Consider the following 6,241-nt stretch of genomic DNA (forward strand, 5'->3'; position numbering starts at 1 on the left):
TCTTAAAAGGAATGTGGGTTTTGTCCTACTCTTCTTTTGGAGGAATGTAGGTTTGGGTACTCTTCCTCCGCAGGAGGAGAGAGTGTGATGTACCTCTCTTCTTCGAAAGAGAGGTCGTTTATCTCTGTTTATCAGAGAGCTTTCTCTTTTGACCGCTGTCAAGAGAGGAGGTATAGAAGTTTTAGACATTGTCCGTCACAAAGAAATTTGTTGACGGGGGAGCTCCTGAGCAGATGCGTTAGTTGGTTTATGGTCTGGTATTCCAGTTTGTTAAGTCACAGTTGTAACTTCGCCTATGAATATATGCAGTGAAGCATTTCCTATCAAAAAAAAAAAAAAAAAACATATGGGAAAGAAGGAAAGCTCAAAATAATTTTATAAAAATTAATTTATAAATTGACGTAATTTTAAATTATACGTGAGATTATATAATAATAATTATTATTATTATAAAATAGATTTAATATATTATATTAAATTATAATTATTATTATTTATTTTTGTATAAAACACAATCTCCATATCTCTAACATGATAAAAATTAATTTAGAAGATAAATGAAAATGATTCAATATCAAAAGCTGTGTGGTCTACAGCTACAAGTTGAGTTTTCTTTAGAATTTTTTCTTTCTGCTTATCACAATGACCAACTGACCAAGTCTTACAAGCCCTAGAAGGGGACATATCTTAGAGGGAGCTTCTGAGATGGTTCCATTGCCATTCCCGATTGAGACTTTGGGATGATTAAGACGTGGGAATTGGGATGGAAAAAACATTTAAAAAATTAATTAAATAATTAAATAAATAAAAGGCATGAATCTAATATTTTTTTTGTTTAATCATCTAAAAAATTTCAAAGGAAGCAGCAATTGACACGTGGAGAAGCCAAGTCAGACTAGTACTTTTCAGTTTTATTTTCTTTTGCCATGAGAAAAGCTTTAAGTATTATTTTTTCCTCTAATCTCTTCCTCTTAAATCTTATCTCCAATTAAAGAGATTTCATGGGAATCAATAATAATCTTATAAATGATTATGAATTAATTAATATTAAATACAATTATAGATTGAACAAATATCACATATTTCTAAAAATATAATAATAATATATTTTTTTAAAATTTTACAGAATTTACATACTTTAAAATATATCTAACATTATTCAATACAAGTCTTTTTCATGTCATGTTATAAAATATGTATTTTCCATTTAAATCTAGTTTCAATAATAACAATCTTAAATGAAATTTATTTTTAAGACGAGGGAACTGCTCCACGGTAGAACTCTCGGAGAAACTAACACAACAATTTATTATCATGGCATTTCACTTAAATCGCAATTTAATAAATAAATAAATAAATAGTAATTAAAAAAAAACTTAGAATTATATTAAGTGAGACATTCATTTGGTCAAATGAGAAGGGAGAGTTTTTCACTATTTTTTTAGACTACTATTTATTATATTTTGTAAAAATTGATAAAATAAATTAAATAAATACTCTTTTTTTTTTTAATTATGTAATGCATTGAGCTTGTGAGAGTTGATAAATAAAATTAAAAAGTTGTTTGAATATAGTTTTTTAAGATGATTTTTTTTTCTATTGGTTTTTGTTAAAATTGTTTTGAATTCTGTCTTTTTTTTTTTAATTTTGACTTAAATATATCTAAATAATTAGATAATAAGTTGAAATAATAAATAATTTTTTTATTAAAAATTTTATATAAAGTTATTTTAACATAATTTGTATATATTATTATCTATCAATAAACAAATAAAGTACGGTAGTTTTAATTCAGTTATGAATTGTTGATAATAATTCTCAAATTTTTTAAAAAAATAATGCCACAGTATATAGTTCACGTGCATTTTTTTCCCTCTGACTCCGTCTCTCTTTCCTTTTATGTAACCATCTTAGCTAATTGAAATTCAATTTTATTTTTATTTTCATTTTGATCATTTTATCGAAAATAATTTCTTCACAGAGAGACTTGGGAGTACGTATTGAAAATGATTGTTGTGGTTGTAAATGTATAAGTGTTATGCAATTATTTTTAAAAAAATAATAAAAAAAAATTAATCACAAACAGCCATGCTAGAAGCTCGACGAGTTCTGGTGATGGTGGCGATATTCATGTTCGTGTTGATTCGGTGTGGGAGGTGAGGCTGAGCTCCCGCGTCGAACGTGTAGCGTTACTCGAGCTACGGTCGTCGCTGGGGCTCAGGAGCAAAGACTGGCCCCTCAAGGCTGATCCATGCTTGAAATGGTTCGGTGTCCAGTGCCAGAATGGCCGGGTGGTTGGGATCAGTGTGTCCGGGCTGAGAAGAACCCGTCTCGGGCGGAAGAATCGACTGCTCGCTCTGGATTCCCTGGCCAACTTGACCCTCTTGCAGGAGTTCAATGCTTCTGGGTTTTCGCTTCCCGGCACCATTCCCGACTGGTTCGGCAATAGCTTTAATGCACTCCAACGGCTAGATCTCCGGTCATGCTCGGTAATTGGCCCGATTCCTCCGTCCCTCGGTAACTTGCGTAAACTGAACTGTTTGTATCTGTCTGGTAATAGTCTTGCCGGTGCCATCTCTCCTGCATTGGGACAGTTATCGGATCTGTCAGTTCTCGATCTTTCCCGGAATACACTTACTGGGTCAGTGCCTTCTAGTTTTGATTCTCTTGGCGCTCTTACAAAGCTTGACCTTTCTTCAAATTACTTATCTGGGTCGATTCCAGCTGGTCTGGGTAAACTTTCTAATCTTCAATACTTGAACCTTTCTGATAATAGTTTCGCTTCTTCAATACCCCTTCAATTGGGCGGGCTTTCTCAATTGGTAGAACTTGATCTTAGTAAGAATTCTTTATCCGGGTCATTGCCCGTGGACTTGAGAGGGTTGAGAAGTTTGCGAAGGATGAATGTTGACCATAATGTTCTGGAGGGTCCATTGCCGGATGATTTGTTTCTGAGTCTTAGTTCAAACATTAAAGCCACAGATGCTGTGTTCAATCTCTCAAACAATCAGTTGTATGGATCTCTAAACTTATCGTCTCTTAGAAAGTTTCGTTTAGTTGATTTGTCAGATAACTATTTCCAAGGCATGGTACTTGATGCCAGTCAAAACAATGCTACTCTGGATAGAAATTGTCTTCAGGTGCCGGGGCAGAGGAGTTTGGAGGACTGTAGACAGTTTTATAATGAGAGAGGCTTGAGTTTTGGAGCCCCAGAAACTTCTAAGACAAACAAAAGATCGATATACATAATGGTGGGTTTATTTGGTGGGATTGGTTTCGTAGTGCTTTTAGTATTTGTTATGGTACTTATCGTAAGAACGTGTGATAAAGGCGTTGAAAGTGAAAGAGTATTACAGACTAGCAACTCCCGATTCTAGCAACTCCATGATTCTAGCAATTCCATGATTCTAGCAATCCCATGATTCTAGCAATCTCACCATTACAGAATAGATGTTTACTTGTATAACCGATTTCATTCATTTGTAAAGCTGATTTTATTTTCTTTCCATGTAAAGTCATATACGGATGTCTATATATTCCTACAAAGATCAACGAGAAAGACAAGAAACCTTTTACCAATTCTTCTCTTAACAAAGAGGGACTGCAAATGTAGGGTCTGTGACAGAAGGAGACTGCCCTTCGCTAAACAAGGATCCTGTCTCTATGATAGGTCTGGGAGAATCATTACGTATGAGAACATGCTGCTCTTCACTGATGATTTTAGTGAAGCAAATCTTATTAAACATGGCCACTCTGGAGACCTTTTCCACAGGTTTTTAGTTGGTGGGGTCCCTGTAGTTATCAAAAGAGTAGATTTGCGTTCCTTTAAGAAAGAATCATTCATGATTGAGTTGGAGTTCTTCAGCGAGGTTGCGCGTCTAGTGGTCCCACTATTGGGGCGCTGCTTGGAGCATGAAAATGAGAAGCTTTTGGTTTACAACGTTATGCCAAGTGGAGACTTGGCAAATTCCTTGCACAGAGTTACAAATTCCAAGGAAGAAAATCTCTAGTCTCTGGATTGGATTACAAGGTTGAAAATTGCAACAGGAGCTGCCGAAGGCCTAGCTTACCTACATGAATGCACCCCTCCCATTATTCACAGGTATCATTGAACTTGCTTATGGGTATCATTGTTCTCTCTTCGTACATACAAATGACATTGCTGAATATAATAGGGATGTTTTCTTATTGATCAACGTCAAGGTCCAAAGATTTGATTTGTTAATTGTTGTTTTCTTATTTTGCACTTGACAGTTGCTTTTCCACGTGGAGCCCTAAAAAATGATCTTATATTAGACCTTTAGTGCCTTGTGATGCAAATAGTTTTAGAAAAAAATATGCTGGTGAAGATGTCTGTACTTCATCAGAATTCTAACAAGAGTTTGTAGTGATCCTTTTCATGTGCTTTCAATTAGGCAATTTCGATTAACAAAATTATATATTGATACTTTTAACATGCTTTCATTTCAGTAAATTCCAGACACGTTTTGATTTTTGGTATAGTATAAATTCCTTTGGAAGCTCGTCTTTTTATTCTAGATTTATCTGGAAGCATTATACACAGTGGTGGAAATACTAACTCCAATCATATTTTTGGTTGTTGAAGAGATATTCAAGCAAGCAGTATACTTCTTGATGATAAATTTGAAGTGAGACTTGGAAGTTTGAGCGAGGTTCATGTCCAGGAAGGAGGTTCTCGTCACAATGTGCTCACAAGGTTCTGGCAGAAGCCCCAGTACGTACTATGAATTTAATATTTTCCTTGCGTTTTCACTTGCATATAAATTTCCGTGCATGTTTCGAGCTGTGCATTGCACCTGCAAGACCCCCCACACAAAAAAGTACAAAAGGAAAAAAATATGAATCTTCTCTTGCTTCAACATATGTTGAGATTTATAACCTGGTATAAATATGCTCTAGAAGAGTGTCATTTGGCTGCACAAGTTGGCATGTCTTGAGATTTGGTTGTTGTAGAAAAATATTTTCTTAAAAAATTTGAGAAGATAATTAATCATAATAAGATAATGACAATATTTAATAACATATTGTATCTGTAAAATGTGTCTATAGAAAAGCAGGGTGGGACTGAATCCATTCATCTTCTCTCTTTGTTTCAGGCAGTTTGATCACTTGGCCCCATGAAATGAATTACTTTAAAAAAAGAATGTTTAATCCAACCCTCCTGCTAATTAGTTGGGAATCTAATTGAATCTTTCTTCTGCTTTGAATCTTCATTTTTGAATTCTGTTGATTGTTGTAACATTATTCCTCTTTGGTCCTGTGCAGAATTTCTGAACAAGGTCCTTCTGGTACGTATATTCACTTACATTTTCTGGGTGCACTTTATTTCTTTTTCCTATTTGTAACATACAGAAGTATAGGGGCAGAGTTACAAATATTTTATTGGGGGGCCAACCTACCTAAGCATATAATTATACATAATCTCCCTATGTGGCTCTGTGCAGTGTAATGTGTGTATTTATGTAAAAATTTTCTTTCAATACTAAAGTTTCCTAGGTTTCTGTAGACATAGACGGGAAATATTTGATAAGGCAGCGCAAGATTTTCTTCAAATTATGCCCAATGATGACCTTTCATGGAATAAAATTTTTACATGATCATTTCGGTTTTGAAATTCTTAGCAATTTCTTTCTCAATATAAGCTATAAACTGATTTGCCAGAAACCCATCTTCTTTTCTAGTACGTAATCTAGTTTTCATCATTTTCACAACTGCAAAGCTATCTTCTTAGTTGAATTCCACTCCAACAAGCCAAAAGATCTACTACCCTCCTGTGCGCAATATCCAGCCTAGCAAAGATCTCATCCCATAGAGCTTTCACCACATCACAATTGGGGAAGAAAAAAAATCCATCGATTCACCATTCTTTTTACACATAAAGTACTAATATGTAATAATAATAATAAAAAAAACCACGCTTCCTCAAACAATAGAAAAAAGCGACCTTTAGAGGCACTTTACTTTTCCAAATGCACTTCCAAAAGGAAAAATTGTAGATGAATGAGTCAACATAATTTTGTACAGGGATCTAACTGATAATTTCTTATTCCCAAATGAATCCACAACAATTTATCCTACTACCACACTCCAAGTTCAATGCATACAAGGTGCTATAAAAATTAGAAATGTCCCCCATTTCTCAATATTGAACAACTCTAATGAACCTCACTTTCCACTGCACCAAGCCATTCAAATTGTCCATGTAATCTACTACAAAAGC

At 34.4% G+C, this 6,241-nt stretch overlaps 1 pseudogene; it reads left to right on the forward strand.

Moving 5' to 3' along the window:
• Window positions 1-2,063: 2,063 nt before the first annotated feature.
• Window positions 2,064-5,526, forward strand: LOC122299842 (annotated as a pseudogene).
• The last annotated feature ends 715 nt before the right edge of the window (window positions 5,527-6,241 follow it).

Source organism: Carya illinoinensis, chromosome 16 (genome assembly GCF_018687715.1).
Source record: "Carya illinoinensis cultivar Pawnee chromosome 16, C.illinoinensisPawnee_v1, whole genome shotgun sequence".
Taxonomy (NCBI): domain Eukaryota; kingdom Viridiplantae; phylum Streptophyta; class Magnoliopsida; order Fagales; family Juglandaceae; genus Carya; species Carya illinoinensis.